This window comes from Myotis myotis, unplaced genomic scaffold, assembly GCF_014108235.1.
Source record: "Myotis myotis isolate mMyoMyo1 unplaced genomic scaffold, mMyoMyo1.p scaffold_m19_p_9, whole genome shotgun sequence".
Taxonomy (NCBI): Eukaryota; Metazoa; Chordata; class Mammalia; order Chiroptera; family Vespertilionidae; genus Myotis; species Myotis myotis.
In genome coordinates this window covers 35,617,771-35,640,441 of record NW_023416401.1, presented here as the reverse complement: position 1 = coordinate 35,640,441, position 22,671 = coordinate 35,617,771, and positions in this window count along the sequence as shown.

Sequence of the window (22,671 nt, the reverse complement as noted above, 5' to 3'; positions counted from 1 at the left end):
TAAGCATACACGGACTGAAATAACGAATATTATACAGACTCCCGACAGCAGACCAGAGGAGCGCAAGAATCAAGTCAATGATTTGAAATGCGAGGAAGCAAAAAACACCCAACCAGAAAAGCAAAATGAAAAAAGAATCCAAAAATGCAAGGATAGTGTAAGGAGCCTCTGGGACAGCTTCAAGCGTACCAACATCAGAATTATAGGGGTGCCAGAAGATGAGAGAGAGCAAGATATTGAAAACCTATTTGAAGAAATAATGACAGAAAACTTCCCCTATCTGGTGAAAGAAATGGACTTACAGGTCCAAGAAGCGCGGAGAACCCCAAACAAAAGGAATCCAAAGAGGACCACACCAAGACACATCATAATTAAAATGCCAAGAGCAAAAGATAAAGAGAGAATCTTAAAAACAGCAAGAGAAAGAAACTCAGTTACCTACAAGGGAATACCCATACGACTGTCAGCTGATTTCTCAACAGAAACTTTGCAGGCCAGAAGGGAGTGGCAAGAAATATTCAAAGTGATGAATACCAAGAACCTACAACCAAGATTACTTTATCCAGCAAAGCTATCATTCAGAATTGAAGGTCAGATAAAGAGCTTCACAGATAAGGAAAAGCTAAAGGAGTTCATCACCACCAAACCAGGATTATATGAAATGCTGAAAGGTATCCTTTAAGAAGAGGAAGAGGAAGAAAAAGGTAAAGATACAAATTATGAACAACAAACATGCATCTATCAACAAGTGAATCTAAGAATCAAGTGAATAAATAATCTGATGAACAGAATGAACTGTTGATTATAATAGAATCAGGGACATAGAAAGGGAATGGACTGACTATTCTTGGGGGGGAAAGGGGTGTGGGAGATGCGGGAAGAGACTGGACAAAAATCGTGCACCTATGGATGAGGACAGTGGGTGGGGAGTGAGGGCGGAGGGTGGGGCGGGAACTGGGAGGAGGGTAGTTATGGGGGGGAAAAAGAGGAACAAATGTAATAATCTGAACAATAAAGATTTAATTAAAAAAATAAAAAAATAAAATACAAAACAGCATTTTATTTTATTAATAAATCAAAAGGCCAAAATTGAAAGAAAAAAAAAATACTTAGTCTTATCTACAAATGAACAAATAATATAATATTCCAGACATTTAATAGTAAACACAATAAATATATGTAATATAAAAAGAAATCAAAATTAGCATCATATATTCATTACTTTTAAAATGGTAAAGAAAACTGTAAAATATGTATGAAAATTGTGTTTTTTTGGGAACCTTTACTGGCCTGTGGGTAAATGTGGGAAAAGTCACTCACTGTCAGAAATGATTCCTAAAAAGATCCATCAGTGTCCTCTGCTTGTTCTAGCTACATCGTCCTCTCCAAACTGTGCTTTTCTGTGCACCTGAAATAGCTCTTGCTCTGGCGTAAATGACCTATGTTTCATGTAATTTATGAGATTTTCATAATATCGAACCACTTCTGACAGAGTCGTTTTTCATGTGTCTGTTACAAACTCCCTCACACAGTCTGGATCATGTAACTTGGGCCATTAGGGCATCCCTCCACCCCATTTCCACAGCCTGGTATCTTACATTACTGTCAGGCTCTACAGCAGACTGTCCTTCCATAATTGTAACAGTGTGATTACAAAATGAATGATCATAATAACAAAATTCTTTCAGAAGTATCCCAGGGTTTGAATGCCTCCAACGTTTATCCTCCCAAATAAACTTCTGTACAGCAACACCTGAGCTCAGCACTGAGAAAGGGTCTCTGTCCTTGGAGAGCTCACATTCGAAAACTCAAAACTAGCCTGGCAAGTGTGGCATAGTGGTTGAATGTCAACCCGTGCACCTGGAAGTCACCAGTTCGATACCCAGTCAGGGCACATGCCCAGGTTGTGGGCTTGGTCCCTGGTGAGGGTGGTCGTACAGGAGGCAGCTGATCGATAAGATGTTTCTATCTCTCCCTCTCTCTTTTAAAAAAAATAAATCAATAACAATCTAAAAGTAATGCACATACAAGAGTGGTACGCATTCTAAATGTGACCCAGGAAGCCTCAGGGCCTTTAAGTTATGTGAGAGTTCAGCAAGAGTAGGATCTTTCATGGGTGCTTCAGTAAAGGCTAGTTGTACTTTTTTTAAAAGGCAGCAAAATTCATCAAAAATAAAATAGGAGGAAAAAATTAGTCCTACTTCTCCCACCTCAGATCTAAAGAAATCCAAACCACTAAAGAATTATTTAAGAATCCATTAAGGCTATAACAAGAGATTAAAAAAAAAAAAAAGAGGACTCAGCAATTCCACTTCTGGGTATTTATCTAAAGAAACCCAATACAATAAATCAAAGACAAATGCATCCCAATGTTTATTGGAGCATCTACACTAATAAAAGACAAAGATGCTAATTGACTGTACCTTCACTATGCCCCAAGCCACGCCCACCAGCCAATCAGAGCGAGTATATGCAAATTAACCCAACCAAGATGGCAGCCGGCAGCCACGGAGCTGGAGCAAGCAGGAGGCTTGGTTGCCTGGGTGATGGAGGAAGCCAAGCTTCCCACCTGCCCTGAGCCGGCTGTGGCCTCCACTCATGGCAACAAAGTTTCAATTATAGAAGATAAATAAAACCCAGATACTACTTCCAGCCAGCCTCCACTGGGAGCTTGGGTGGCTGGGGGCCGTGGCCAGCCTACAAACAGCCATCAGCCCCTCACTGAGGATGGCCACACCCTCATGGGGTGAGGGTCCCCACTGGGGGCTTGGCAAGCCTGCAAACAGCCCTCAGCACCTCACCCAGGCTGGCCACACCATCATGGGGTGAGGGTCCCCATGGGGGGGCTTAGCCAGCCTAAAAACGGCCCTCAGCCCCTACCCAAACTGGCCAGGCACCCCAGTAGAATCCCCTACTCTGAAAGGGCTGTGGTTAGCCTGCAAACATCCATCAGCAACTCACCCAGGCTGGCCACACCCTTATGGGGTGAGGGTCCCCGCTGGGAGGCTTGGCCAGCCTGAAAACTGCCATCAGTCATTCACTCAGACTGGCCAGGCACCCCAGCAGGATCCCCCCACCCTGAAGTTGCTGTGGCCAGCCTGAAAACAGCCCTCAGCCCCTCACCCAGGCTGGCCAGGCACCCCAGTGGGGACCCCCACACTGAAGGTGCTGTGGCCAGCCTGCAAACAGCCATCATCTCCTCACCCAGGCTGGCCAGGCACCGCAGGGGGAACTCCTACCCTGAAGGGGCTGTGGCCAGCCTGCAAACAGCCATGAGCCCCTCACCCAGGCTGGCCAGGCACTCCTATATAATAAAAGGGTAATATGCAAATTGACCCTAACAGCAGAATGACTGGGAATGACTGGTCACTATGACACACACTGACCAGCAGGGGGCAGATGCTCAATGCAGGAGCTGCCCCCTGGTAGTCAGTGCGCTCCCACAGGGGGAGCTCTGCTCAGCCACAAGCCAGGCTGATGATTGCCAGTACAGCGGTGGTGGTGGGAGCCTCTCCCGCCTCCACAGCAGCGCTAAGGATGTCCGACTGCAGCTTAGGCCTGCTCCCCGCTGGCAAGTGGACATCCCCCGAGGGCTGCCAGGCTGCCGGAGGGATGTCTGATTGCTAACGTAGGCCCAATCCCCCAGGGAGCAGGCCTAAGCCAGCAGGTGGTCATCCCCTGAGGGGTCCCAGACTGCGAGAGGGCACGGGTCAGGCTGAGGAACCCATCCCCCTGAGTGCACAAATTTTTGTGCACCGGGCCTCTAGTTATTTATAATAGTCAAGATATGGAAACAACCTAAGTATCCACCAACAGACTAATAGATAAAGAAGAGGTTGTATGTATATACAATGGAATATTGCTTAGCCATAAAAAAGGATGAAATGTTGCACTTGTGACAACATGAATGAACCTAGAAGGTATTACACTGAGTGAAATAAGTCAGACAGAAAAAGATAAATGCCATATGATTTCACTTACATGTGAAATCCAAAAAACAAAATAAATGAACGAAAAAAACAGAAACAAACTCATAGATACAGAGAGCATTTTGATGGTTGTCAGATGGGAGGAGAGTAGGAGATAAGTCAAAAAGGGGAAGAGATTAAGGTATGCAAATTGCCAGTCATGAGGATATAAAGTACAGTATAGAGAATGTAGCCAATAATCTATAATAATAAAAGCATAATATGCAAATCGACCTTCCAGATGACCTTCTGGATGAAGCCAGGGCTGCAGCCAAGGGATCAAGGCAGCCACCACAGCTGCGAAGGCCTACTCTTGCATGATTTTGTGCATCGGGCCTCTAGTACTATAATAAATATGTATGGTGTCAGATGGGTACTAGACTTATTGGGGTGATCACTCAGTTATATAAATGTCTAATCCCTATGTTGTACACCTGAAACTTATATAATACCAGAGGCCCCATGCACAAAATCCATGCACTCGGGGGGATCCCTCAGCCTGGCCTGCACTCTCTCACAGTCCAGGAGGCCTCGGGGGATGTCTGACTGATGGCTTAAGCCAGCCATGGGCAACTATGGCCTGCGGGCCGGATCCAGCCCGTTTGAAATGAATAAAACTAAAAAAAAAAAAAAAAGACTGTACCCTTTTATGTAACGATGTTTACTTTGAATTTATATTAGTTCACACAAATACTCCATCCATGCTTTTGTTCCGGCCCTCCGGTCCAGTTTAAGAACCCATTGTGGCCCTCGAGTCAAAAAGTTTGCCCACCCCTGGCTTAAGCGATTCCCCGGCAGTTGAACATCCTTAGTGCTGCTGCAGAGGCAGGAGAGGCTCTCACCACTGCTGCCGCGCTTGCCAGCTTGAGCCCAGCTGCTAGCTGAAGGGCACTCCCCCTGTGGGAGTGTACTGACCACCATGGGGCAGCTCCTGCATTGAGCCTCTGCCCCCTGGTGGTGAGTGCACATCATAGCAACTGGTCATTCCGCCATTCAGTCCACCGTTCAATTTGCATATTAGCCTTTATTATATAGGATTATATGTCAACTGTAGTTGAAAAATTAAAAAATATTTTTAAAAAGACATGGGGTGATTCTAATGTGTCAATGTAAGTTCATCAATTGGGATAAATTCACCACTCTGTACGCCTATACATGTGTGGAAAAGGGGGGTACATGGGAAATCTATGTACCTTCCTCTCAAATGTTCTATGAACCTAAAAGTGCTGTAAAAATAAAGTGTGTTTGTTTGTTTGTTAAGTAGGTTCCTTTAAATATTGCTTCTCTCCAGGCCCAGTCCCTCAGACAGCTTGCAGTGCTCCCAGCTGCCATATAGCTAGCTTCTGGCTGGAGGCAGAGCCCTGGCCCATCTTCTGCTCCATTTCCCTGAACATAGTGGTGACTCAGTGTTCTGCTTACAGAAACAGCCTGCATTTCCCAGTCTTGCCCTGTGTTTTCCTCCTAGTAAACAGTGGGTAGATTTGTGAGGAAAGCATTGTCTTTCATTCACATTCTGTGCAAATGTGTTTGCAGCAAGGACAACACAAGCAGTTTTAATTGTTACAAGAGGGTCCATACTGTGGATGCACAGGGTTGTCTAAGAGGACTCTGCCAGCTCCAGGGCCAGCCCACTGCTAGCCAGCACCTTGGCAGGTCTGGCAATATTACCCATGCTAATGAGTGTGGCAGTCCTTTGGTCCAAAGGGTATGTCATGTTCTGAAAATGGAATCACATCACCAGCTGTGGCTGTTTTATCAATTTTCCCCATTACACACTGCTTAGCATAACTGATGGAGAAGCAGTTCACTTTGGCCTCTGTCCCAAAATAAATAGAACACTCAGCACCACATTTATAAACATTTGGATTGAGTGAGAAGAAAAATGCTCTGCTAATGAAGAGACAATGTTGAAATTTTCAATCCCAATCTGAGAAAGAATTACTGGCCACCGTTTAGAAGACCAGAAGTTGTTTATGGAGATGGCCATTCAGCCCCTTCTGTTCAGGTCATAGCTGACAGGATCCCAACTCAGCAGTGAAAATGCATAAAGCATAAAGAACTATGTTGACAGAAGAAAGGACAAGAGTTCATTAATCATTCATGCAGCCCATCTGACCTTGCTTATTGTGAGGTGCTGCTTCCTACAGGTTTCCATAGCAGTCCAGAGTCTTAGGGTCCCAGACAATGGGGCTCATAGGCTTTTCGAGATCACAGAGCTTGGCAGAAACCCACAAGGCCAGCAAGTAGATCCCTAGACCCTCCATGTTTGCCGCTCTACCTCCTGTACGATGGGGTAGGGAAGGAAGGTAGACTATTTCCTCGGGGAGTGTAAATCTCTTATTGACCAGAGGTCCAGAATTTAGCTCAGTCTAAAGGAGTGCTGGAGGGGAAATAAGAAAAAGGACAGAGAAACAGATTTCTCCAAAGAACCACCTCTCGTGGTTCTGGTCTGCCCTGAGACAATACCCTAGTGGTCTTCTTGCACATGCTCATTAGCCAGATATAAAACCCACTTTGTCCATGTCAAAGAAGTAGATTGAGGGAAGGACAGTCAGCCATAACTGTCTTCAGTTATTAAAGGATCCTGGAAAAGTACTGGTCATGGTGGGGCCTGTGAAAATCTTGGGCATTCTTATAGTCTATAAAGAAGAAACCAGAAGAGAAGGAGAGAGAGGACAAAGAAGGAATAATTGACAGATCAAGATTCTGGAATGATACTTGTGATTGGATCTCATATCCTGGTGAAGCAGTTAGTCAGAATGGAGACACCGAATCCTCCAAGACTAGAGAAAAGCAGGTGCTGATTGGTGAACGTATATTTGTATATTTTGTACTGGAAAAGGAAGAGAGGATCAAAGAAGGCCATGCCTGATGCTTGCCTGTTTTCTAATAAGTTGGATGGAAGCTCATGTGAGAGGGTGGGCTTGGAGAAGATAAGGGTGCTTAAGAATGACACAAGCATGGAAGGGCAGCTGCTAGAGATGAGAGAGGAAGATGACCAAAGACAACTCTAAGATTTTGGGGGTTGGGAGGTAAGTGGAGGTGGGCAAAGGGGGGAAATGGGGACAGAAAGAGACATTACTTGGGGTGATGGGTGCAGGTTGCAGTGTGAAGATGATGTTTTATTTAGTTGTACACTTGAAACCTGTGTGGTCTTGCAAACCAATGTCACCCCAATAAATTCAATTTGAAAAATAATAACAATTAAAAGGTACTGCAGTTTCCTGCTGCATTTGAGGGCCTGAATGCATAGCTGAATCAACCTGCATGGTCGCAGACTTCTCTTCGACAGTGCTCAGCTGTCTGGATTCAGGGTGTAAAAAAGAAGGTAAATTCAGAGTTTAATTGTATTAGGAAGATGGGGGAGGGGTATTTAAAGAATTAGCGTATTGGTGAAAGTGTTTAGATGATTAATTGTAGGGTCCAGGCTGGGTAAGGACAAAGGGCTCATAGATAGGAAGACAATAGAGACATGGAGAAAGAGGTGCTGAAATGAGGAAGTGATTCAATACCTAATAAGTGAGGCAAATGCAAGAAAAGCGAATGTGGTAAATACAAACGTTCACCAACAACTCAGCGATAACTGTGTGGGTTTAGAGAAGAGAACTATGAGCAAGAATTCTCTGGGAATGCTTCCTAGTGGGGTCAGATTTGGGAAAGAGGAGAGAGAGTGGGCTAGTCTGGTGGTCGCACAGGGCTCAAGCGGAAGCGTGGCAAAAGAGAGAGTAGGAGATGTAAAATGAGGCTCAGTTCCCCAGGTTTTCAGAGAAGTTCATTAAGAAATTTAGACTTTATTCCACAGGCCATGACAAGTTACTGACGTTTTTGAGCAGAGAAATGGCAAAAGAGTGCTTTGGCCTACAGATTTCTGGCTTGCTGGCTTCCACAATCACGTGAGCCAATTCCTCAAAAATAAATATTTCTCTCCCTTTCCCCTTCCTCCCTCCCTCCTTCTATTGACACTCTCTCTCTCTCTCTCTCTCTCTCTCTCTCTCTCTCTCTCTCTCTCTCTCTCTCTCTCAAACCCTGACTGACATAGGGATTAAGTCAATAAAAAGGAATATGACTAGAAGGGGTTTAAAAGTATATAATTTCATAAAACTAAGACATTAAGCCTTCCATAGAACTGACCTGGCCAGGGAAGAATTTGGAGCATCAGTAGAGGATTTTCCTTACAGAACGTAAGAGAGTAGTTCATTCGCTGATTGGTTGGGCTCTAAGAATGTAGTTGTGGTATGAGACTGGGGGATATGCCTGTGGCCCAAAATGACAGAAATGAGGATTGAGGGCTAGGATTCAGCACTAGAGAGCTCTTTTAAAACCTGGTATCTATACAAATAGATCCCACATCTTAGTCCTTAGCAAGCTAGATTCAGGATGAAGCTGGATACTACAAAAGAGCCACTGAAATAGATGGCAGCCGCAATGCCCAGTAGAAGCAGTAATGCCTGGTGCCAACAGTGCATCACCGGGGGTCGGCCTCCTTGTGGTAGCTGACCAGTCCTGTGGGTGAAGACCAGGACATCATCTGGGGACTCTCAAAAATCCCCAAAGTGACTTTGCAGGAAGTGTGGAGTCCTGCATGAGCTTTCCTGTGTTGTGTGTTGTAAACCAATAAAACGCAGCTTTCATATAGTTTTGTTACTAAACCAAAACCAATTGAAACATTTGGAGGGAAACAGCTGCTGCTGTAGATTACAGGCTTAAGCACTGTGTTTTACACATCAGATAATTCCCATGTGCTTACTATTCAAAACATCAATAGCTACAGCAGCTACACCTGGGCTAGTAGCACACTGACCAGGCTGTAATGAGGTTTGCTGTCTTGCAGGGTATTAATAAAGACCCAAGTAAAAATTATCTTTCTTATTGCATCCAGAAATCCAACTCCTGAGAATTGGTTTCTTTCTTTAAAACTTAACTCTAAAATCTTCTTGGGCTTAAGCACAAACAACCATTCAGGGCTCAAAAAGAAGAGTCTTTTTTCTAAGTGATGACTCAGTCGGTCTTCTGTGATTAACAGCGCAGTTTCACAAACCAGAACATACTTACGCTTTTAAGTCTGCGCTAAAGCATGACAATTTTTATTTGCAAACCATTTTACCTATCAAAGCAATAAAAGCTTCAGTAAAGAGTATATTTTGGATTCATTATTACTTTAAGTCTTCTCCAACCCCCACCCAAATTAGGTCATTAAAACCCAGCTAAAAATTCTAGAAATGTTTCAAAATATCATTCAACCACATTGCTACTGACATATACACACAAGCTAAAGTCTACATTTACAATGTGCAAGATCCCTCTTTTTTTCTTTCTCTCTTTTCTTCCATCCTTCAATCTTTCCTTTATCTCCTCGTGCCCTCACCATACACCTTTCTTACCTAACACTTGAACCCCCCTCCTGCCCTTGAACATCACCAAAATAGAAACCCGTATCAGCAGATGGTCCATTACTAAGTCCAGAACAAAAATATCACCCAAACTATCTACCTACTAAAGTAGGTGGAGTGCCCATGGAGTGATAACAAAGATATATTTTTAAGTTCTAATGTTACATGTGAATAGTATTGTGTAAAATTATATTTTCCATTAAAAAATAAAAAAATGCAAAAAATAAAATAAAATAGGTGGAGTGCCAAAGGTTGGGAAGGGGGAGCAGGTGAATTCCACATCCTATTTCTAGAACATTGCTTCCCCTGGTGTTCTCTAGGTAGGAGTTACAGAGGAATGCCCAAGATTTCATGCCACAGGAAGTGTGTGCCATTGCTGAAAACAGCATGAACATCTGTGGGCCATAAATCTTTGAGGAACAGATGACATTTGGGATCCTCCTGTGGCAGGTATCCAGCAAGAATTACATAAATTCACTCAAGAATTACATAAATTAAACTGCACCAATAACATGCCAGTCATTCTGTCAAATGCTAGGTAAACACAATAATGAAAAAGATAAAGAGGTCCCTGAATAAACTTATGGCCTAATCATGGCAAAAAGCTCTAGACACATCTAGGAAATGTGGATCAGTTTAACCTAAATATTTTTCTTTATTTGCTCATGTCTTAGATGCCTATTAAATGATAAGCATAATATAAAGTGTCAAAATGTGAGGTGAAAGCTAAAGGAATCAGTTTGATGCTTCCCAATCATTAAGTCTGGATTCAGTTACCTTATGTATTTTTAGGCTTAAAGTTCTTGCAACAATGCAGAACTTTTTGTTTTTCTTCCCTAAAATTAGACCCTTGGTCTTTCAGAGGCAAGGAAGGTTAATGTTGGGGAGCTGGAGACCAGGGCATGTTTACTGGTGACACTATTCCTGTTTGCCACTAAGTGTGCCCAGGACCTGTTGTCAAAGACAGCCAGCTACCACCAGCTCCCATTCGCATATGCCATCAAGTGAAATAGTGTGTTCTTGTGTTCGGACACCCATCCTTCTGCAAGCTCCTTTCCTCACCACATTTGGAACTTATCTGAAGAAACCAATTTTTCTAGACTTCTTTTCCTTCCTCCTGAGCTTCAAAATTGTAGAATCTTATCAGGAAGGGTTTTCCAAGCTGCTCTTAAACCTGAAAAAAACCTATGGGTCTACTAAAAGGCTCCCTGAGCCCAGCTGGGATGGCTCGGGATGGATGTCGACCTATGAAGGTCACAGTTCGATTCCCAGCTAGGGCACAAGCCCAGGTTGCTGGCTCCATCTCCAGTAGGGGGTATGCTAGAGGCAGCTGATCAATGATTCTCTCATCCTTGATGTTTCTATCTCTGGCTCCCTCTCCCTTCCTCTCTGAAATCCATAAAAATATTTTTTAATAAAATAAAACACTCCCTGAGCTCCTAGACTATAAATTTCTAAAAATTAACTTTGGAGTTGATTTCCCTTTAGGACCAAGGGCAGTTCTCAGTCCAGGTGATAACACCAAGGTGAGTGAATTCATTCAGGATAGAACAAACTATGCTGTGATGAACAGCACCTTCAAAATCGCAGGGATTTGACTAAGAAAGTTATATTTCTCATACATGTAAAATCTTCAGCTGGCAAAGACTACACCACTTTTGTGATTTTGTTCTCTCCATAGAAGGACTTTGTTTTCTCTACTCAAGAGGAGAGATTGCAGGATTGTGCAGGGATTTCTACTTTCTTAGTCCAGAAGTGATCTCTAAAACTTCCACCCATATTTCAATGGCCAAAACATGTCACGTGGCTCCACCTAACCACAAAATAGCCAGGAGATGCAACTACTACATTCTGGGACTGAAAATGACAATGTGTGTCAAGGGTCTAAAAAGAATGAGGTAGGAAGGATAGGGTGAATGGCTAGAACCTATTTATGTGAGCAATACATTTCTCCTTGTGTTCACAATAGTTAAATGGGTTTCTGCCATCTAAAAACAAAACATTTCTGACTATAGCATCTTTTTTGTACTTTTTTCACTTAGCAAATTTTATTAGAAATACGTAGTCTTTTATTAATTAGATATTAATAGATTATTTTAAGATAATTATATAGTTAAGTCTAAAATTCTAGTTAGATTTTAATGACTATTAAAGTATTCTAACTAGTCTACTGAATATTTTTCTTACTTCTAGCATATAGCATCCTGTTAGTGTATCTTTTACAATTGGCTCATCTACATCAATGGAATAAACAAAATTTTCCCAATCAGACAGAGGACGGTCATATTATATTAACTACAAGTGAGAGAGCCCCAGTACATAATTCACAGAGTGTAATGGATCGTAGTCCCTGGTTCTTTAAAAAGGTAGGATGTATCAGGTATTACAGATGTCAACCCCAGAGTTTATCCAGAAGGATTATCAGACAGCCAAAAACAATGTCTGAATCTCAACATCTACAAATCAAATAAGGAAAGAAAAAAGACTAAATTAATTTAAAGATTTATCCTCTTACCAATATTTCTAGTCTGCTTTCTAACTTATGGGAGACAAGGCTGAAAAAAACTTGCAAAAAAAAGAAAAGTCTACAAGAATGTTTAGAAGATATGATATAACCATAAAGTCAGCCGGTCCATATCACACAAATCTCAAGGTAATGAGGGAACTAGGAAGATGATCTACTAAAGCCTTGTAATTTATTGCACACAATCACATCTATCCTATCTAATAATAGACAAACATGGTAATTAACCGTACCTCCAACACGCTTCCCATTGGCTAATCAGGGCAATATGCAAATTAACTGCCAGCCAAGATGGCGGCCGGCAGCCAGGCAGCTGAAGGGAACAGGAGGCTTGCTTGCTCCAGTGATGGAGGAAGCCAAGGTTCCCGCCTGCCGCTGCTGGGCTCTGAGCTTGCACTCTAAGAAACAATGTTGCAATTAAAGAAGCTAAACAAACCCCATGCTTTCAGCCAGCCAGCCGAGCTGGAGTTGCAACAGTGTTTCAATTATAGAAGCCAAACAAACCAAATACCTGCTTTCAGCAGCCGAGGTCTCAGAGCTGGAGCCGAGCCTCAGAGCTAAAGCCGGCTCTCAGTTCCAGTGACAGCCATAGAAAGTAAATAAATCCCAGAATAAAAAGAAAAAAAGGAGAGGTTGGGAGCTTCATTCACCTGCCAGCCTGAAAACAGCCCACAGCCCCTCACCCAGACTGGCCAGGCACCCCAGTGGGGACCCCCAACCTGAAGGGGGTGTGACCAGCTGCCAACAGCCATCATCCCCTCATCCAGGCTGGCCAGGCACCCCAGTGGGGACCCCCACCCTGAAGGGGGTGTGACCAGCTGCAAACAGCTATCATCCCCTCATCCAGGCTGGCCAGGCATCCAAGCGGAACCCCCACCCTGATCCAGGACACCCTTCAGGGCAAACCAGCCGGCCCCCACCTGTGCACCAGGCCTCTATCCTATATAGTAAAAGGGTAATATGCCTCCCAAACCCAGGATCAGCGGAGCCGCGAGGCCTCATGCACCGGGATCAGCGGAGCCTCCCAGCACCAGGATCAGCAGAGCAGCGAGGTCTCCCAGCACCAGAATTAGCAGAGCAGCGAGGCCTCCTGGCCCCTGGAGAAGTGTGACAGGGGGCAGCGCCCAAACCCCCTGATTGCCCTGCGGCTCTGGTGTGACAGGGTGTGGTGCCCCAACCCCCCCATCAGCCCTGCCCTGAGTGTGACAGGGGGTGGCGCCCCAACCCCCCAATCGGCCCTACCCTGAACATGACTGGGGGTGGCATCACAACCTCCGATCCGCCCTGCTCTGGGCATGACAGGGGGCGGTGCTCCAACTCCCCTATTGGCCCTGCTCTGAGCCCGACCAGGGGCTGCACCTAGGGATTGGGCCTGCCCTCTGCCACCCGGGAGCAGGCCTAAGCCAGCAGGTCGTTATATCCTGAGGGGTCCCGGACTGTGAGAGGGCACAAGTGGGGCTGAGGGACAACCCCCGCCCCCGCCAGTGCACAAATTTTTGTGCACTGGGCCTCTAGTATATATATAAAAGGCTAAGCAACTGGCCGACCAGCCAGTAGGTATGATGCATACTGACTATGAGGGTGTAGATGCTCAATGCAAGAGCTGCCAAGCTGTGGCGACTTGGCAGTGGCAGCTCTCAGGTGACATACCCTGGAACCACAGAGGAGGATGCCTGATTCCCACAGGACCACACGATTCTACCTTCAGCCATGGGTTATGTTGTTGCTAGGGTACTATCGGCCCCAAATCTGGTTTACTGCCGAGCTGTGGTGACTACAGATGCCCTTTGAGCCCTGATGCTTCCCCAGGTGTGGCTGGCCAGGGAGGGACCTTGGGAGGTTGGCTCCAGGGAGTGTTGTGCCCGTCTGGCCCAGTCCCGTCCCGCCACCCACCTTCTATTTAATTTCCTTTCAATGTGCATGAATCCACGTGCTAGGCCACTAGTTGAATATAATAAGGTAAGTTGCAAAAAAAGAGATCTCATTTTCTCTGAAAGGAAGATGATCCCATAAATCTGCAATGAAAGAGGAAAATACTTCAAATGTCTCTAAAATGATCATGTCTTGAGTAAACTATAACTAAATTAAAAGGCTATCATGGGAGAACAAATTTACAGCTCATCTCCATTAAGATTCAGTTGATCTGTTTCAAAATCAATTTAGTAATATGTGTTAAGATCTTTAAAATTGTGTATAACTTTTGACCTGATAATTCCATTCATAAGACTTTATCCTCAGGAAATAAGTTGAAGTAGAATAGAATAAAATTTAAGCACAAAGACACTCATTTCCCTGAGCAATTGGATTTAATCTTGTCCCAACAAGAGAGGCAAGCAAGCTGGTTGGGAAATGAGTACACCCATCAATGTCAAACTTAACCTAACCAATACAGCTCAACTTCCAATGATCTGGGCATGTACTAATCCTGACAAGCTCAAGGGAGGCCTGCATAGTGGGCCTTACAAACTCAGAAACTGAAAATAACCCCACAGGATGATCTGAACATAAAAATTCCTAACTAATCATGGTGGGTAATCAGCCTGAGGCCTGTAGCTTCCTTGACAAAGGTCAATCTTTAAATAAGCCACCTATTGTCTTCTTGAATCTACACTAATAAAAGAGAAACATGCAAATTGGTGTCACTCCACTACGCCCACCAGCCAATCAGAGCGACTATTCAAATTAACCCAACAAAGATGATGGTTAATTTGCATACACAGGCACAGAGCAAAGACTGAAGGCTCTGGCCCAAGTGAAGACTGAAGACTGAAAAGGCTTGGCTTCTCCGCTGTGGGTACAGCGGAGAAGCCAAGCCTTGATGCAGCCACAGCGGAAAAGCCAAGCCTCACTGCGGCCGGAGGGGAGAAGCCTAGCCTCGAGACTTGGCTTCTCAGCTGCAGCCAGACCAAAGGCCTGGGTCCTGGGTGCCAGAGTAAAACCGGTGCCAGCAGCCAGGGGAAGGAAGGCCTATTGCACGAATCTTCGTGCAACGTGCTTCTAGTCTATAATAATAGTCCCTTGAAATGTCAGAGTAACCCCCTTTTTCTAGGCACCTCAGGGGACAACTTATCACACCAGAACACGAGACCACAGGGCCCCTCATTATTATCTTGTTCCCCAAATACCATCCCTATGTGCTATGTTACTTGCTAACTGTCCTATACCCACCAATGTAAAAGAAGTATGTGTTTCCTCATTTTACTTTTATCCAATCTCAGAGATTTTCCCAGTTTTGCTTTCTCCCACCTCCTTAATCTGCCACCAATGAATTTCATGTAATTCTCCTTACATCTTCTTTGATTTCAATGTATAAAATAAGCTGTCAAATTGCTATTCTCCAGGGCATTTTCTCAATCCACTGAGATTTTGCTTTCTGGCAATAGTTGTCAGTTTGGCTCAGATAAACTCATACAAATTCCCCACAGATTTGGACGTTTCTTACATTTAATATCGACAGCCCTTTTGTACAGGAGACTCAACACCATCATTCTAATCATCTGATAGCCCAAGAAATCAATCACTTGTAGCAATCAACAGGGGATTCATGTAGCATGTGCCTTCTTATTGTGACCCTGAAGAAAGCTCTCTTCTCCGTAGATACAAACACACACCCTGAGAGAGAGGGCAGTACTTAACAAATAAAGACAAAGCAGTTGAACTTGGATTCAACCCTGCCCCACAAATCATCAAAATCATTCATAAGCGTGATTTTTGGAACTTCATGTTCATTATTTAATAGAAAACTAAAAGAACGTTTTGCTTATTTATTTATGCTGGGTGTTACAACTGAATTGAGACTTCTTAAACTTACGATACTATAGTACTTTCAGTTCAGGTTTTTTGGTTCCTTTGGTTGGTTAATTGGTTAGTTTCTCTTTGTTTATTTTGGTGTTTTGGGTTTGGGGGGGTTCTTTGTTTCCTAGTTTTAAATAATAAAGCAAGAGGGAACAAAAAATTAATATTTCAGAGGTTTTCTTTTTTTAAAAAAGTAGGCAAAACAGGACAGAAAGGTATTTATCTGGTTAAACCGGCCTAGTGGTGCTGTTACAGTGTAGTCATGGAGGAGGAAAAAAGAAGAAAGAATATAAGTATTCATCACTGAAGAGATTAGGCAGAAATTAAGCCTAAATGTCTATGCTGAAGAAGTTCCGTTTCTGAAGATGGCCTAATACTGCTTTCCAACAGCTAAAGTGACACCTAGTGTTGAGCAGGAGAAGTGAGTCGGTTCTCAAGTTTTAGTCACCGGACATTTCTTCACTTGCTTCACATCCTCTGTCAAAGGTTAGTTAGAACGGACCCTCTTTGGCTCCTTTCATCTTAGAAACATTAACAGGAAGTTGTAGGTAGAGCTGTACAAGTCACCAGCATTAATGACAACATAAAATTGGGTAAGAAAAAATACAGATAAATACCAAATGTATAAAATGTCACATTTCCTACTCATATATTCATCATCTCACTGCAATGGATCTATTTAAACATTCCCTTCTCTCCTCTTTGCAGTAAATTCTGGCTCTAAGTTGCCAGCTCACATCTTAGGGGATAGGAGCATATTGAAAATGGGTGAATCATATCACAGCAGGAAGTTATGAGGGCTGTGGGCTCTGAGAAAGGCATGCTCATTAGAAGGCATGAAAATCAAGTGCTTTAATATCCTTCCACTCCTGTTCATATGCATTGAAGGTAGGTGCCTCAGGCGTTAGACTGAGACCTCCCTAAAGTATTATGTTTAACTCACTATAGCCCTAGTGCTTAGTACCAGACCTTGCAGTGCAGAACACAGTTGCAGAGTGCATATTTGTCAAATGTTTCTACTGCTGTACTCCTTCCGCTTAGATATGCTGGGCAGCCATGGTCAACTGCTCACCTGGCCACATTTATGTGTTGACAGTACAGCCAGCACCTGGCTAAGTCTCTGGAACCTGGAGGCAACAGACTCAGACCTAGATACCAGCCCTGCCACTTTCTAGGGTCGTCTACAAATTTCTTAATTTGTTAAGCTTTAGCTTTCAACACTGTACAATGAGGATAATGATAATATTTAACTTGGTGGTGCTGAGGATTAAACAAAATTACACTTTGAAAATACCTGGAATAGCAGAAGCTTGGGAAATGAATGTTATTCCCTGTTATGTGGCTATACCTGGAGTTGGTGCTATGCCTTGTGTCATGTCTCCTACTAAGTAGGTTCACAAATGATTCCTGGTTAAAACTTGGGTCTGTATCCCACACCTCTGACTTCCCCACTTTCCCACCTGCTCCTTTCTCAGGTGTACCAGTCTCCTTCACTTCTATGCCTCGTCACTTCACACAGAACAGAACCCTCCAGGATAACAAGCTTCTAAATGTTCTGAAAGGAAAGTTTTCTTGATGGGTGATCATCAATCAGTATTTAGTATAGTGATAGGCCCACTACTCGGGGGCAACATTCTGGATTTGCTATACATCATGAACCTACCCTAAGCTGCTGGCTCTGAACTGTATTCCTCCAGGCTTCAGGCTCTAGGCTTCTCACTAATAAATGCCACTGAAGGCTGGCCCCTCTGTGGATGCTCTCAGCTCTGGTGTCTTTAGAGAAGCTCTGTCTTAAGAATTCACAGGTATCCTGGGTATGAACCTACTACCATTTATACAGGATATTTTCTGTTTTTAAGCCAGGTAATATTCAGCATCATATTAATTCTCCTTTTTATTTGGGAGTGAGGACACTAGCATGTTAAAAGAATGGGAAATTAATCTAAATGTATAAATTAATTTTTCAGAATAAAGTCTAGAAATGCTGCAGGGTTAAATTCATATTATGGCCTATCATGAGCAAAAATATTTAATTATTCAATGTGTATCTAAAGCACCAAAAGCCAATATATAAGTATTATATATTAGATTAAATTTGACACCATAATATTGTTTTACAGAATTGGTAATAAGCAGAAATAAAACTAACATGCAATTTTTTCTTTAAGAAGGAAAAGTATTAGAAAAGGCAAAACAAAGGTAAAAGGGGGAGGAAATTTCAAGAAACCAAGATATAAAAGGTAATTGTACCAGAGTAGCTTGTTGCTTTCAAAGACTTTAAATATCTAAACCAGAAGAATCATATCCAGAGACTTGAATATATGTTTACAGAACCATGGTATCAACAATCTTTAAGAAACCAAAACAAATGAAAAAGCTCTCAGGATTAAAATTGGCAAATGTTTCAAGTTTCAAAAAGTAGTCATTACAGATTGATGAACTTGATATCAATAACCGGCAATATTTTAGAACAGTTTGTTAAAGAGATAGTTTGTAAACACTTTTTAAAAAGCAATCACTAATTATCAAGCATGTGTTTCCTAAAAATAGCCACAACAACCACATTTTCTTTTCTTTTTGGTGAGAGTATCAGCTGTAATTGATGGGGAATCAATATCCTTGAGTTTGTGTGGCTGTGGATAAGTCACTCGATCTGGGACTAAATAACCCAACGTATGTTCCCTACAAGTCACTAACAGCTGTTTGGCTAGAAAGGGTCCATGGTGACATATACCACAGAAACAGTTAAACAAAGGTCAAGAGGTTTCCTTGCAGAACTTCTCAGTCTTTAATAAGTCTGTGTATGCCCTGACCGGTTTGGCTCAGTGGATAGAGCATCGGCCTGCAGACTGAAGGGTCCCAGGTTCGATTCTGGTCAAGGGCATGTACCTTGGTTGCGGGCATATCCCCAGTGGGGAGTGTGTGGGAGGCAGCTGGTCAATGTTTCTAGCTCTCTATCCCTCTCCCTTCCTCTCTGTAAAAAAATCAATAAAATATATTTTTTTAAAAATAAGTCTGTGTGCGTTGTCCGTTTCTGAGCATGAACTATGGTGTACAGTGTTTCTCAACTTGATTGCACAGAGGTGGGGGTGTTTGTTTGTTTTGTTTCTTTGTTTCTCAGAGTATCTTACAGACTAGGCTTCTGCAGAACTCTGAGAAATACTATTTTGAGAGTTTCCTTCAGTTTCAGTATTTTATGACCATACCATGGTTAATTACAAACTATTAAAGTCAATATAGTCACTATTGTTACAAGTAAATCCCATAGTTTAAAAATGTATAAAATATTTACCAAATAACACAAAAACAATTAAAAGCAAAATACACCATAGTTTTGAACTCTGGAACTTATGTATTAAGTTAAAGTGACTCAAAGCCCAATTTCAGACTAAACTTTTTTTTTTTTTAATATATTTTTTATTGATTAAGATATTACATATGTGTCCTTGTCCCCACGTTACCCTCTACCCCCCACCCCCGCTCATGCCCTCACCCCCCCGTTGTCCATGTCCATTGGTTAGGCCTATATGCTTGCATATAAGTCCTTTGGTTGATCTTTCCCCTTTACCCCCACCCTCCCCTACCTTCCCTCCAAGTCCCAACAGTCCAATCAATGCCTCTCTGTCTCTGGATCAGTCCTTGTTCATCAGCTTATGTTGTTCATTATATTCCACAAATGAGTGAGATCCTGTGGTATTTATCCGCTCTCAAGTTCCATCCATGCTGTGGCAAATGGTAAGAGTTCCTTTTTCTTCTTCCTCTTCTTAAAGAATACCTTTCAGCATTTCATATAATGCTGGTTTGGTGGTGATGAACTCCTTTAGCTTTTTCTTATCCGTGAAGCTCTTTATCTGACGTTCTATTCTGAATGATAGCTTTGCTGGATAAAGTAATCTTGGTTGCAGGTTCTTGCTATTCATCACTTTGAATATTTCTTGCCAGTCTCTTCTGGCCTGCATGGTTTCTGTTGAGAAATCAGCTGACAGTCGTATGGGTACTCCCTTGTAGGTAACTGACTGTCTTTCTCTTGCTGCTTTTAAGATTCTCTCTTTATCTTTTGCTCTTGGCATTTTAATTATGATGTGTCTTGGTGTGGTCCTCCTTGGATTCCTTTTGTTTGGGGTTCTCTGCGCTTCCTGGACTTGTAAGTCCATTTCTTTCACCAGGTAGGGGAAGTTTTCTGTCATTATTTCTTCAAAAAGGTTTTCAATATCTTGCCCTCTCTCTCCTTCTGGTACCCCTATAATTCTGATGTTGGTACGCTTGAAGTTGTCCCAGAGGTTCCTTACACTATCTTCATATTTTTGGAATCTCTTTTCTTTTTTCTTTTTCGGTTGGGTATTTTTTGTTTCTTTGTATTTCAAATCTTTGACTTGATTCTTGGGATCCTCTTTTCTGCTGCTGGATCTCTGTAAATTATTCTTTATTTCAGTCAGTGTATGCTTAATTTCTAGTTGGTCCTTTTTCATGTCCTCCATGGTCTCCCTATACTTATTGAGGGATTCATTAAATTTATCGGCGGTTTCCATAAAATTCTTGAAAAACCTTATAACCGTGGCCTTAAACTCTATATCCAATCGTTTGCTTTCCTCCATTTCTGCCATTTGTGACCTGTTTCTTTGTCTCCGCATTTTGGCAGCTTCCCTGTGTTGATAGAGTGGCCCTGTGCGCCAGGTGTCCTGTAGGGCCCAGTAGCTCAGCCTCCCCAGTTACCTGGGGTGGACACTCTTGGTGCACTCTTGGTGCCTTGGTTGTTGTAGAATCACTGGGAGGAATTGACCTCCAGGCCAATTGGCTGTGAGAATCAGCTGTGTCTAAAGTGGGAGAACTTCTGTGCTGAAGACACCCTTCTGGGGCAAGACTTGCTTCAGTGGGGCTTTGGTGCTCACTGAGTCTGCTCCCTGAGTGTGTCCCTTATGGATCTGAGGAGTTGCAGTCTGGATGGACCCCCTCTGACCACTGGGTACAGTGGCTCCTGGATCTAAGGAGGTGCTAATTCAGCCTCTGCCTGAGGCCACACAGCAGGAGCCACGAAGAGGCTCAGCTGTGAAGCAATGCAAGCCGCTGCGGGGCCTTGGGCCTTCTCTTGGAAGTTCCAGGTCTGCCTGGTTCGGCTGCAGTTAGGTACATTCACATGCAAAAGCCTCTGCCGCAGCCTGGGTGGGGCGGGGTCTCAGGGAGTCAGAGGGCGGAGAAAGCGGCCATGGCCGATTCTCCGCCCGGAGTCGCGCGTCTCAGTGTTCCGGTAAGGGCTGCAAGCACCTCTGAGGGAAAGCCGCCCTCAAGTTCGCTCGCTGCCGGACAGACCAGCTTCTCCCCGTGTGAGACCTGGGTCCCCAGAGACTTCCCGGAACCGGAGTTCAGAGCCGTCGGGAGTTTGTGATTCAAAAAGACAGCCGCGTCCTCAGGCGCCACCCCCTTTCCTCGCGCGCGCGCGCGCCGCCGTACCTCTGCACTTCACCTCCGCAGCGCCTCTGGCTCTCAGCGTGCTTTTCTTTCCTTCTAGTTGTGGAATTCACACTCAGCCAGCCTTCCTGTTGTTCTGGATGATGTTTGCTCAGTCCTTTGCGGTAATTTTCAATTGTTGTGTGAGGCAATAATTTCCCGGTGTTTACCTATGCCGCCATCTTAGTTGCTCTCTTCAGACTAAACTTTAAGGCCAATTGAGATTCAGTTAAACTTATTCACCTTTTTATTCCAGGAGCTATTAAAGTATATCTCCTGATGGGCTATAATTCATTCCATTTAAATTGCATGTTAATTCGCTTATAAAAGAAGCAGAAGGATAAGGGGTAGGGGCTGGAGAGAGATCAGCTCCTTATAATTCAGTTAGGTAATCCTGCATCCTTAATTAGATGAGAGAAACCTTTTAACTTTATCCCACATTTGAAAGGAACCCTGAGATATGTTCCAGATATAGCACAAAAGGAATAAGCTTTAGAAGACAGGATCATTCTGTACCTTAAAACATCCTCTAATCACATTTAAAATTACTAATATGCATTTTAAGTATCATTAACAAAATACTTTAATAGTATTAATCAAGACCTTCTAAGGCGAGTTAACATTTATAGTCTATACAAGTTCAGTATTCAGATTCTGCATATACCAATTTCTCTATTTAAAAAAGCAAAGGATTCTCTTCTTCCCACACCCTACTCCTGGGCCCTTGACTCTGACCAAGACTTCCAGGGAAATGCGCAGTCCTCAGGTTCGTCAGTTCAGTCAGCTCTGAGAGAAGGAGTTTATCCTGAGTAAACTGCCAACACCCCCTTCTTCGTTTATCTAGCATTTCAAAAATACATTATTTGCCAGGTACTTTATAATCACGTTGGCCTAAATCTAATCCTGACAGTAATCTGGCAAAAAGACAGGAAAGGGGTTGTCACCCTCCACATTTACAGTGAGGACAGCAGGGGGGAGGGGGGAGATTCAGGACCCTGTTTTCTGACTACCCATGGTGCTCCCTACTCCACCACCAGGCTCCACAATAGGCTGTGGTCACAACTGGCAAACAGCAAGGCGTTTTTCTTTAGGTCCTGGTCTCCCCATTTATTTAGGATGGCTTTGGCAAGTTATATAACTGCCCTACATCTCAATTTCCCAAACTGAAAAATGGGCATATTATGACACATGCTTTACAGAAGGATAAGGGTTTGTTTCATGCATGTCAGAAATCAACCATGGATTTCAGTATATAATAAATACTAATTCATCAATTTACTAAAGGTTCTATTAATTAATTTGTTTATTCATCCACAAAATATATATTGAGTACCCACTCTGTGCCAGACAAAGGAGTCATGGTCACTGCTCTGGTGGATTCTGTAGCTATTTTATTATTATTATAATTACAAGTCACATGAGCAAATTATGTTAAAAGACCAAAAAGCCGAAGACTAAGGGATAAATTAGAAGCAAGAGAAGAACCCCATGATAGGGAGATGGAGTATATCTAGGTGGGCCTAAGTAATCTAAAATAATAATAAGACAT